General features: G+C 55.6%; 1 long non-coding RNA gene across 1 annotated transcript; it reads left to right on the top strand.

Annotated features, from left to right (window-relative positions):
- Window positions 1–4,632: 4,632 nt before the first annotated feature.
- On the top strand, window positions 4,633–13,089 carry LOC144948786 (uncharacterized). Its single transcript, XR_013640194.1, has 3 exons — window positions 4,633–4,818; window positions 11,890–11,975; window positions 12,930–13,089. It is a non-coding gene; the product is annotated as an uncharacterized LOC144948786 (long non-coding RNA).
- Window positions 13,090–13,130: the final 41 nt, after the last annotated feature.

The raw sequence follows: 13,130 nt of genomic DNA, 5'->3' as shown, positions 1-13,130 counted from the left end.
GCTGTCTCGCCAGTGGCGTTGTCTCGCCAGCGCCCCCGTCTCGCCAGCGCCCCTCTCACCAGCGCCGCTGTTCAGTGCAGGGGGCGGTTTGCCGTGGAGCGGAGCTGGATCGCCAGTGGCCTGTCAAATTTTCGAGTCCCTCTCTCTCTCCCCGTGGTCACGAGGATTTTTTCTCCGGGTCTTCCGGCTTTTACCTCTTCCACGTTCAGGAACAACGTCGTGCGTTTCGGAGTATTTGGCGTGCCGCTACGTATTTCTACCTGATGATCATAATAATAAGCCTCTTCGTTGAGCTATTTGCGATAGAAAAGGCCGCTTCTGAAAAAGAGGTGGGCATCGCCTGGTAAAATAAAACATTGTTAGGTGGCCCATCGGAGGAGGTATTCGGGGCCCGCTCCGTGTACAGAGTGGGATTCTGGGCGCTTGTGGCCGCGTAATTATCTGGACTTTGACATTGCGATTATGACCTCCCTCCCCTCCACACCATCTACCCTCCCAAGTAAACGGCCATGAGACTGGGCGAGGTGAACGTGTGGACATCGTAAATAATAATCGGAAGGATCTGAACATTTATACTGGAGGAATTCGACGATCTATAAAGCTCCCTTTGTCACAGAGCTGTCCAGTCGGAGGGAGGGCGTTGAACGAGAGCGGGAGAACGCATCGTGCGCAAGCAGCTGCCCATGGAGCCCTGCCACACTTTGCAAGTTTGGTTTCGTTCGTTTGAATGTCCTCACTCGAAAGTGCGCTGCCACCACCACCACCACCCCACCTCCCACGGTGGGGATTGTGTGGCTTGACTCTGTGTGTGTGGTAACGCGTGCTGGCTTGCGATAAGCTTTGGGTTGGGTTGAAAGGCGGAACGGGGATTGACAGCTGCAGGCACATGCACACGCACACACACGGGCATCTTTCACAAGCACGCGCTCACAAAAAAACTGAGTTCCTCCGTGTCGCCTTGACTGTTGGGGCAAGTGCTGTTAGCGAGCACCTATGACGGGCCGGTACAGCACACGAGGGGGGGGGGGGGGTGGCCAACACCACGCCCGACCGCCTTTGTCTCCCTAGTGGCGATGTTTACACAGCGCACTGGGTACTCATTTGAGGCCGAGTCGCCCTAGGGGAGGCTCAGAATTGGTTAAAATAATCGTCACCGGTGTTGGCCATGAGCGGGAATTGAACTCGGATCACCGGGTTTCTAGCGCAGTGTACTGACTACTACACCACCGCTCACCACACACAAAAAAGACAAAGATCCCCCCTATAGCCTTAACAGACTGTAGGGGCAAGTGCTGTTAGCGAACACCTATGAAGGCAGGAACGGTACACGAGGGGGTGGATGGCCAGCACCACGCCCGACCGCCCTTGTCTCCTTAGTGGCAATGTTTACACACCGCACCAGGTACTCATTTGAGGCTGAGTCGACCTACGGGAGGCCCGGGACCGGTTGAGATAATCGTCACTGGGTGTTGTCCGTGAACGGGAAACGAACCCGTGTCGCCGGGTTCATAGCGCAGCGCGCTAACTGCTGCACCACCGCTCCCCACACACAGACACGCACGCGCGGGCATCTTTCACAACACGCGCTCAGGGACTGTGCCTCAAGGTTTCACACGCACTCGCGCGAACACCTCTTGCTACAACAGGCTGCTAAGGCTCTACTGGGGATCTTTTGGGTAGCCAGCACCACGCCCAGCCGCCTTTGTCTCCCCAGTGTCTCTACTCTGCACCAAGTGCTTCTTCAGCTACTGCGCCAGGTACTGTCCTCATTTAAGGTCGAGTCGACGTAGGGGGAGGCTCGTGGTCCAGTTCAGATGCACGTCGCTGACGTTGGCCGTGAGCCCAGGGATGACTGCTGCGCCACCGCTCCCCGCTCGCGCAAATCCCACGTTGCCTGTTGGTCGTCGGTGAGGTCGGTCGGTCCGTCCGTGCGGCAAACCGCTGGCGACCTCCTGTCGCTCGGCCCCTGGACGGACGGACGGGGCCCCCCTGATTCGGATTGGAACCTGGGCACCCTTGCGAGTGTGAGCGGCTGGCACAAGCCGCAGAGGCCGCCTTTGGGGAGCTGCCCCCCCCCCCCCACGGCAGGAATTCGATGGGCGATGGGGTTTGAAGGACCCTTTGGGAGGAGGAGTCGGGGTCGGTGGGGACGGTCCAGGCCCTGTTCTGTTCTGTTGCGTCTCGGCAGTCGGGACGATCCCAACCGCCGGTGACAATCCCAAATGACCACGTTAATCCCAACCGCCGGTGACAATCCCAAATGACCACGTCAATCCCAAACGTCCGTTCCAATCCCAAATGTCCACGTTAATCCCAACCGTCCGTTCCAATCCCAAATGTCCACGTCAATCCCAACCGCCAGTGACAATCCCAAATGACCACGTCAATCCCAACTGCCAGTGACAATCCCAAATGACCACGTCAATCCCAACCGTCCGTTCCAATCCCAAATGTCCACGTCAATCCCAACCGTCCGTTCCAATCCCAAATGTCCACGTCAATCCCAACCGTCCGTTCCAATCCCAAATGTCCACGTCAATCCCAACCGTCCGTTCCAATCCCAAATGTCCACGTCAATCCCAACCGTCCGTTCCAATCCCAAATGACCACGTCAATCCCAACCGTCCGTTCCAATCCCAAATGACCACGTCAATCCCAACCGCCAGTGACAATCCCAAATGACCACGTCAATCCCAACTGCCAGTGACAATCCCAAATGACCACGTCAATCCCAACCGCCAGTGACAATCCCAAATGACCACGTCAATCCCAACCGCCGGTGACAATCCCAAATGACCACGTCAATCCCAACCGCCAGTGACAATCCCAAATGTCCACGTCAATCCCAACCGCCAGTGACAATCCCAAATGTCCACGTCAATCCCAACCGTCCGTTCCAATCCCAAATGACCACGTTAATCCCAACCGCCAGTGACAATCCCAAATGACCACGTTAATCCCAACCGTCCGTTCCAATCCCAAATGACCACGTCAATCCCAACCGTCCGTTCCAATCCCAAATGACCACGTTAATCCCAACCGCCAGTGACAATCCCAAATCTCCGTGACTGCCCAGTTTGTGATCGGTGGCGTCTCAACGTCCCCCCTTTGATGTTCCTCCGCCAAATTATCCGAAATCCACGCAGCTCGTCCCGTGTCGTCACTTCCAGGAATACACGCGTCTGTCGACACAAAGGCAAAGGTGCCCCCCCCCCCGCCCCATCGTAGCCTTAATAGACCGTCGGGGCAAGTGCTATTAGCGCCGGCACGCCGTGTCGCTTTAGTCTCGCGCGTGGCAATGTTTACTGCCACGGCACCACCGGGTTTGAGTCGACCCAGGGTGGAGGCCCAGGATCGGTTCAGATAATCGTCACCGGTGTTTGCGGTGGCCGTGAGCGGGAATCGAACTCGGGCCGTCGGGATCGGGGGTGCAGCGTGCTAACCGCTGCGCCACCGCTCTCCCACTCGCACGGACGCGCGCCTCTTATTTTGCGAAAGTGCAAATCGGGTTAAGCGCTTCGTGCAGTTGCGAAAGGGAGTTGGGAAATCGGCGGGTGTCGTCGTTGTGGTGGTCCTGGTGGTGGTTCTTTCTTGTTCTTCTTCTGCTGTTGTCGTAGTTCTGCTGTTGCTGCTGTTGTTGTTGTTGTCGTAGTTCTGCTGTTGCTGTTGTTGTTGTTGGTTGCCTGCTGAGGCTGCCCGCGAGTGGCGGCCGCCTCTTCCATCGCCGGCCGGTGCCGATGCGCCGTGTGCGAGTCGGTTCCCTGGTTGATGGTCTCCAGCGATGGTTTTTATCAGAGTCCTGTCCTCAAATGTCAGACTCCCACAGTAAGGAGGGTGTGTGCGTGTGTGAGTCGAGGGAGTGATGTGGTACGGGAGGACGTGGAGCTGAGTGGACTTTCCGATGACTGTTACCAGTGGTGTCAAGATCGGCCTCTGTGGAGGAGGCTCGTGAAGGACGCTACTGGGCAGTTGGAGGCAGTCGCCCTCCAACAACAACGGAGGGCGGAGGAGCGACGCTCACAACAACGAGCGGAGCACCGGGTGACTAAAGCGCAGCAAGTTGGCACAGTAGGGGGCACAGGTGGTGCATCAGCCAGTCATCTCGGTCATCTCAGTCAGTCGACCTGTGGCACCTGCTGGGTCTGCCCCGTGACCTCCTGCCAGCGGGCGTTTCACGTGGCCTCAAGGTGCACATGGCCTGGCACAAGCGTCGTGGTGACGTCACCGACACTTCGTGGCGAATGTTGTTGTTGTTGTGAGTCGCGGGGAGCGGTGGCGCAGCGGTTCGCGCCGCAATGCGCTACGAACCCCCGGCAACCCGCGTTCGATTCCGGCTCACGGCCACCAACATCGGCGGCGAATATCCTGCCCCCCCCCCCAGGTCGACTCAGCCTTAAATGAGCACCTGATGCGTTGCATGAATATTAGCACTGGGGAGACCAAGTTGGCCAGGAAAAAAAGAGTTTCTCATGGGCTACACGGCGAGGGTGGAGAGGGGGGGTGGGGATCGATCCTTTAGCGAGCGCCTGCCTGGGCGTGGTTGTGGTTTTCCTGGAGCCCTTTTGGGTCCCGAGCGGGACCAGTGGAGGACTCCAGACCGCTGAACCTCGTTCCTCCGTGGCAGCCGCGGCGACGGCTCCTCCTCTTGGCGATCAATCGAACGAGCGATCGATCGAGCGATCGAACGAGGGAGCTGTCGAGCGAGTCTAAGGACGACGCAAGGAAGGAGGGGAGTGAAGGCGAGCCCCGCTCGTTGTCTGTGCGCCATGAATACGACCCGTCTCCCCTCCCCGCCTGCACGGTGTCGTTCCTGCACAGGTAAGGAGACGCGTTCTTCTTCTTCGCGTTCTTCGCCTCCTTCGCGTCCCTTGTCCTTGTTCGCCCTCCTTCTCCTCGTGCACAATGATGGCAACAGCAGCAGCAGCACAGAGAGAGACACGGAGAGAGTCGGCGTCGCCGTTGCTTCACCGTTGACGGATTACGAAAAGCTACGGCCCACGGCGTTGGGTTGCATCGTCAGTGACACTTCTTTGCAGCTGTATCTCTGTGGGTCTAGATGTGTCCCGATGTGCCTACGCGAGTCTCCACATATACAGCAGCAGCAGCAGGCGTCGTCAGTGTTGGTATCGAACCCACGACCTCCTGCACGCCAGGCGAGGTAGTTAACATCTCCTAGCCCATCGTGCTTGGGGTCTGGGCACTTCGCCTCCGGTGGCTGATTCCAAAACTTTCCACGTGAGTTTGTGTCGATGGTGCAACTCCTTGCGTGGGTGGCGTTGGGGACCCCCCCCTCTCACATCGAAGCGCTTTCTGCCCCCCTCCTCTTGAACGCGCGCAACCCGACTCAGCTGATGCATAGAGACCCATAGAGATGCATAGAGACCCATAAGACCCATAGAGATACATAGAGACCCATAGAGATACATAGAGACCCATAGAGGTGCATATAGACCCATAGAGATGCATATAGACCCATAGAGATGCATAGAGACCCATTGAAATCAATGTGGGGACCCATAGAGCCGCGCGGCATTTTCCACCAGGCACGATTTGAGGTCGGAAGCCGACTTCGTGCGTGTGGAGCGATGGAAATCACCTGGCTGGGCGTCGCACGTGTTTACACCCTCCACTCCCTCCCTCCACTCCCTCGCTCCCTCCCTCCCTCCCCTCTCTCCCTCCACTCCCTCCCTCGCTCCCTCCCTCGCTCCCTCCACTCCTTCCCTCCACTCACTCCCTCCACTCCCTCCCTCCACTCCACTCCCTCCACTCACTCCCTCCCTCCACTCCCTCCCTCCACTTCCTCCCTCCACTCCCTCCACTCCACTCCCTCCACTCACTCCCTCCACTCCCTCCCTCCACTCCCTCCACTCACTCCCTCCACTCCCTCCCTCCCTCCTTCCACTCCCTCGCTCCACTCCCTCCACTCCCTCACTCCCTCGCTCCCTCTCTCCACTCCCTCAACTCCCTCCCTCGCTCCCTCCCTCCACTCCCCCGCTCCATTCCCTCCACTCCCTCCACTCCCTCCCCACCCCCTCCCCACCCCCGCCCTCCCCTCCCCCCTGGCTCCCCAAGAGATGAATGAACGGAGCCTCACGCTACCACGCCGTGCGAGGAAGGAGGCTAATCGGGATCGACCTTCACGTTCGCGGTTTGCAAACGCGCCGAGCCAAAACACCAGCCCCGTGCCGAGAATCGTTTCATAAAATTGATGACGGTGGTGGTGGTGATGATCGTGATAGTGGTGGTGATGATCGTGATGGTGGAGATGGTGGTGGTGATGGTGGAGATGGTAGTGGTGGTGGTGGTGATGATCGTGATGGTGGTGGTGGTGATGATCGTGATGATGGTGGTGATGATCGTGATGATGGTGATGTTGGAGATGGTGGTGGTGGTGGTGATGATCGTGATAGTGGTGGTGGTGGTGGAGATGGTGGTGGTGGTGGCAGTGCCCGATGAAGCTACTGCGGGGCCTGCAGCTTTATGTTATAAAGGGGCCCTAAATGTAGAAAAAAACACTTACATATTAAAACATATTTTTTTTACTTGCACAGTAAAGTAATTGCATTTTTTCTTTTGCCATACAGCCAGATAATACGACAAATCTATAACCTTAAACACCCGGTTCGCTCGTAAAAGTTGAAGGCGGTATAGTACTATAGTAATAGAGCAAGTGCAGAATCACCGAACCGGAATTGATAGCTTGACAGCATTTAGCGCGGGTCCCTTGAAAGTGCGGGGCCCGTAGCTACTACACATGTAGCAGCTACATATGTAGTAGCTACTACTAGTAGCTACATATGTAGTAGTAGCTACATATGTAGTAGCTACTAGTAGTAGTAGCTACTACATATTAGTAGCTACTACTAGTAGCTACTACATATGTAGCTACTGCACGTGTAGCTGCTTGTCCTACGAGGATCATCCGGCGCTGGGTAGATGGTGGTTGGTGATGCTAATCGTGGTGTGGCACGTTTAGCAATCGCGGCGGAAGGAGCTGACGCTGTTGCTGCTGCTGCTGCTATCGCTGCGTTTCGCAGACACGGATCGCAGTGGTTTCACGGCTACGGCGGGTTGTGGTGGCGACGTTGCTGCGCGTCATGCCGATTGAGAAGCGACTTCCTTTGCGGTTTGAGAATTTCAAATTTGTGCAAACAAATTCGGACCGTGACCGCCAGGCGCACGATGGCGCTGCCTTCGTTTCCCCGAACGACGTCGCGGGGGAGGGAGGGGAATCTTCAACGTCCGCTGTGAACGAAGCGGACGCCACGTGGTCGCGACGAGGTTGAATACACCCACACCGCGGTATTAACCAGGGCGGCCTGCCAGGTCGCAACCGTGTCACCTCTCTAGCGAGCGGCGAATACGCTACCAGCGCGCCACGGTGGCCAGCAGATGTGAACTACCTCGCCTGGTATGCAGGAGGTCGTGGGTTCTATCCAGACGCTGACGATGCCTGCTGCTGCTGTATATTTGGAGTTTACGTCTCTCATCATCATCATCACGGTGGCTATGAGATGTTAACTACTTCTCCTAGTATACAGGAGGTCGTGGGTTCAATCTCGACCCTGATAATGCCTGCTGCTGTATATTTGGAGTTTGCGTCTCTCTCATCATCATCACGGTGGCCTGGAGATGTTAACTACCTCGCCTGGTATGCAGGAGGTCGTGGGTTCGATCCAGACCCTGGCGCCTGCTGCTGTATATTTGAAGTCTGCGTGTCTCTATCCGGGTCCTCTTCCACATTTAGAATCAACATCACGCGTTGAGAGTTTTTGGCTTCTGATATACATTTCCACACGCCGATAAGCCATTGGGCTATCATTTGTGGCAGCCAGGTCGCTTCTGAAGAAGAGCTGTAGAGGATGGCCCAGTGGGCCTCACCTGGTAAAATGAAAATCGTTTGAGTTTAGTTTTAGGTGCCAGAGATTTGGGGTCTGTAGCTGCTATGTAGCCAGGAGATGGACGTTAAGTACAGCAGTCGAATCACTGAAACCATCTGTGCGGAGATGGTTTACTAATTGGCCGTGTCGGGCGGTGGCGGGTTTGACGACACATCTAACCCAACAAAAACCCACCTCTATTATGGATGATATTGGTCGCGCAAGCCCAACTCCTGCCAACTACGACATCTTCAACTTAGCCCTGTTCCGTGATGCCTACTCCAGAACTTGTTTTGCGTGAGATTCTCCTCCCAGTCGCGTCGAGGAGTTCACGTCGCTCACAGGAAACTCAAAACATTCGCCGACTTCTGCACCGGTGCCCCCCTCTTTGCCGCGCGACCTGGAACGACGGCCTCCCCAAGTTTCAGGCCCACATTCGTGTCTCTCTCTTTTTTTATTTCACGTTCATAGGAAACAAACAAGAAGATGCTCGGTGTAGTCGGCACTTTGCTTCGTTCATCATTTCCGTTTTTTTAAAATGCTTTTCTTTATGTAAACCCCCCCCCCCCCACCTTTTTAAATGAAAGATTTCACGCTCTGCTCACCTCACCCCTCTCCCTCCCACTCTCTCTCTCTGTTTGATTTCTCATCGCGCGATTCGCACGGAGTTTCCGCAGCTGGCGCCGTTCGTCTTCTCACGGACTGTTCATCGTGTCGCTACGTCCAGAGTCCGTTCCGTGAAATGGTTCAAGATCCTTCCTTAAAGGAAACAAAAAACGACAACAAAAAAAATCCACGTGTTTCACCCACCCTCCCTTATGAGGGGATGTCGGGTTCCCTGGTATCCCTCCCAATCAATGAACATCGGGAAAAAAAGCACAAATTGTCGTGGCCTCAAGTGGGGACGTGGGTTGGTGGTGTCAAGCGATTTGCCACGATGGTGTGGGCTGCATCTGTTGATGTTGTTGGTTTTGCTGTTTTGCCCCAAACCTTTGTAAATCGGACATTTATAATGAATGCGGTTTTTTTCTTTGGTACATTTATATTTAGTCACTTGCTTGCATTCTTCTCGATTTGTTGTTGACGTTGTTTGCTGTTGCACCTCCGCCGACCCCGTGGCCGGACTGGACATCGGTGCAAAAGAGCTTCACAGCTCACCAGATTCACTCCTGCAGCCTAAACACACATTCTGAGTCTATGCCCCAATGCCCCCCCCCCAGCCTCCCAACATCTTCCCTCTGCCCCCCACCTCCCCCCCACGTCTCTCCCCCCCCACGTCCCCCCCCCCCCCACGTCCCCCCCCACGTCCCTCCCCCCCACGTCCCCCCACCCCCCCACCTCCCTCCCCCCAACTCCCCCCACCTCCCTCCCCACCACCTCCCCCCCCCACGTCCCTCCCCCCCGTCCCTCCCCCCCACCTCCCCCCACCTCCCTCCCCCCCACCTCCTCCCCCACGTTCCTCCCCCCCGTCCCTCCCCCCCCACCTCCCCCACCTCCCTCCCTCCCACCACCCCCCACCTCCCCCCCCATGTCCCTCCCCCCAGTCCCTCCCCCCTACGTCCCTCCCCCCCACGTCCCCCCACCCCCCCATCTCCCTCCCCCCCATCTTCTCCCACCTCCCTCCCCCCCACCTCCCCCCCCCACGTTCCTCCCCCCCGTCCCTCCCCCCCACCTCCCTCCCTCCCACCACCCCCCACCCTCTCCCCCCACCCCCTCCCCCCACCCCCACCCACCTCGTGGATCCGCCACTACACTCCACTCCTTCTGTGGTTCACGATGAGAATCTCGATCTTGTCCTGGAGGAATCCGATGAGCTATAAAGCTCTTGTTCACACGTGTCCAGGAGAAGGGGGGGGGGGTGTCAGCGGGTTACAATGACATATAATCATAAAAGTGATGCAATAATTGTGGCAATAATAAACCCGATGGGAGTGCAAAGTAAATAAAAGGTAAGCAAGTAAAACAAGCCACTGGGTAATATTTTTTTAAATATTAAAATAAATATAAAAGTGCAAATTGCACAAGTGCCTAAACTTCCTGCTGATCTTTCAACACTCAATGCGAGCTTGGGGCAAGGCAGCAAAACAACAACAGTCCCAGACCACACCAAGACAACAACAACAACCGTCCCTGACCACACCAAGACAATAACAACAGTCCTAGACCATGATGATGAGAGGGACGCAAACTCCAAATATACAGCAGCAGCAGCAGGCGTCAGGGTCTAGATCGAACCCACGACCTCCTGTATACCAGGCGAGGTAGTTAACATCTCATAGCCACAGTGATGATGATGATGGGGGGGGTGGTGGTGGTGGGGGGGGCTTCAGTGGAACCCACGAGTTGGAAGTTGTGGCTTTGGACACGGGACGTGGGCTCCAGACGTTTCCTCCGGAGTGACGCGCTCGCACCGCGCTCACACGCAACAGGCAGCCCGCACACAGCCACACCGCACACAGCCACACCGCACACAGCCACACCGCACACAGCCACACCACCAAGACAATGATCCCCCGTGTAGCCTTAACAGACTGTCGGGCCAAGTGCCGTTAGCGAGTAGCAGCACCATTTGTAAGACACCGCTCACCACCAGTGGCAGCTCCTGCAAAATCTCTCAGGGGGGGCAAATGTCTGGATGATTGATAAGGATAAGGTCCACCAATGCAATGGATAAATTAACAGCTTAAGCATGTAAAGGCAACTTCACTTCTTTAATATTAATGAAAAATAAAGTGACTCTTACAATACATCTTGTTTGTTTCTATACTCACTATTAAAACAAACCACTCAAGTTTCTTTTATTCAAGATTCCACTAGGTGGCGACAAATTATAATGTTGGATGAAACGTGCTTACGTATGATGACGTAAGCACGTATGATGACGTAAGCACGTTAGGGCGAGCACTCCCGGAAGCCATAGAGAATGCATTGCAGCGCCCCTGTTCGAAAAAAACATCTTTGAATGTAAGTCTATGGGACCACTCGGGGCGATTCTCAGCTGGAGGGAAATCGCCCAAAACGAGGCGGTACTCCACAGAACGTAGCATGACGCTGATTGGACTATATCCAGAGGCACAGTGACGGCTAGCGTGACTCTGTGGTTGAATGACATTGGTGGTGCGTCGCCCAATCGCCCTAATGAAGAAACCGCCCCTGGTCACCACAGTGCCCAAACCACAGTTATAAATCATGCTTGAGGGTGCATGCAAGATTGTTGTAACATGGGTAGAGGCAATGGAAGGCTATTCCAACAGCGTCTTGGCTGACATTTGTGTTCAAGTTCTATCTATTGGATTTTCTGTTTGCACTCAGTCACAGATTCACTTTAAGATGTTTTTTGTTCATGTTTTTGTTTTTTGTTTGTTGCGGTTGCACCCGATTCAAGAGCCGAATGGCTCACAGGGCTATACCTAATAAATGAACTTGAAATAAATAAATAAACTTGAACTTGATTTGTGATCGCCACGTCACAGCTAAAGAGCTCAGTGGGACCTCACGTGGGGAAATAAAACATCTTTAAGTCATAGTTCGCTTACAAAATACAGGATTTTTATTGGGGTTAGATCACGTAAATATATAAATGTGTCGTTAAGCCCGCCACCACCTGGCACAGCCAATTAGTAAGGTTTGTCACGTAAACAGAACGTGGCCATTTCATCACTGGTACAGCACACCGGTGTGTTGGAGAGCAAATCCACAACAGTTACAACTAGTTTCATCTGGCTGTCACCTGATGCAGCTAGTTGCAATTACTGGCGAAACTTGTAAATGTTGTGGCTTGGCTCTCCAACACACCGGTGTGCTGTACTAGTGACGAAATGGTCACGTTCTGTTTCTGTGACAAACCTTACTAATTGGCGAATTTAACGACACGTTTATATATTTACACGATGTAACCCCAAAAAACCTCTATTATGGATGATATTGGTCGCGAAAGCCTCCTGCGTGTTAAACAGTTTGCTTGTTGTGCCTGTTGCTTACCCCCCCCCCCTCCCGGTGTACTGTGCAGGTGCTGCCATGGCCATGTACCACGTGGTGGTGATCTGCACACTCCTTGCGTCCACGTCTGGGACGTCCTTGACATCATCCGTGCCGGTGAGGCTCGCTCCACTGGGGTGGCCCCCCTCGCCTGGCCGGGGTTGGAGGCGGGTCGTCACGCGTCCATCCTTCTTTGAGGGTCGCTGCGGGTGAAACCACATGCAGTCGGAGCAGAAACTGTTCTTTCTGTGAGGGGGTCACGGGAGGACACCTTCATCCGATAAAGCAAACCACAGTCTAGGGCAGTGTTCTTCATTGCAAGGCCCGCGGGCCACTGGTGGCCTCTGGTGGCCTCTCGCGCGAATCCCTGACGCACCCCACCATGTCCCGCCAAATCCCGGTGGTCTCAAACGTTTGGCGGCCCTCACACTGATAATGTCGTATCGGCAAGAGTGGCCCCCCTCTGCAAATTAGCGAAAATGTGGACGTCAAGGGTCACCCTTCGCCTCGTCGTCAAAACAGGCCCAGGCCGGGGGCCTAGCGGTCCCCATGTCGCCGGAGAAGCCTGTCCTCCGCCGCCGAGATTACGATGCCCAATATCGGGCCTCAACCGTACGCGTCTATGTAACGGCCTCGGTATGCACCCCCCTCCCCCCCCTCCAATCACCGCCAGCGTGCCTTAGCCAGGCGACATGTCCGAAGGGCCGGAGCCTCCCGGCTGTGATGGCAGGCAAGGGCACGCGTCCCAAAAACGAACGAGTGTTGGGCACAAATGCCGAGCGCGTGCGAGGTCCTGGGGGTATTATAGGTCCAGGGGCTTCCACGTGGCCCCGACAGATTGAGTGAACACCGCAGCAGGGTCACGACAGATATGCCCCAAGCACGGTCCTCAAGTGACGTCGCTATCGCGCCGTGTGTCCGCACGTTCTAAGGAGCTGCCGGTGCGTGTCGGCGAATGTAACGAGGGTGGCTCTGTTGGAACCGTTGTCGATAATTACTAATGGCCGGAGGCCTCCTGTGCTCGTGGACAGACGTGTCAGCATTTCTGTTGCTCCCTGTCCTGTTTTCCAGGTCTCCATTCCCAGCAGCCGAGTGCCCACAATGTCGCTGCCTGTGCCCATCCTGGCCCAAGTTGCCCCCACCACAGTCGCATCAATTGCAGCAGCACCAACCGCAGTCGCCCCCACCGCAGTGGCATCAACCAACGTTGCCCCCACCACAGTCGCATCAACCACAGTCGCACCAACCACAGTTGCATCAACCAAAGTTGCC

Source organism: Lampetra fluviatilis, chromosome 3, assembly GCF_964198595.1.
Source record: "Lampetra fluviatilis chromosome 3, kcLamFluv1.1, whole genome shotgun sequence".
Classification (NCBI taxonomy): domain Eukaryota; kingdom Metazoa; phylum Chordata; class Hyperoartia; order Petromyzontiformes; family Petromyzontidae; genus Lampetra; species Lampetra fluviatilis.
This window is presented reverse-complemented; position numbering and strand designations above follow the sequence as displayed.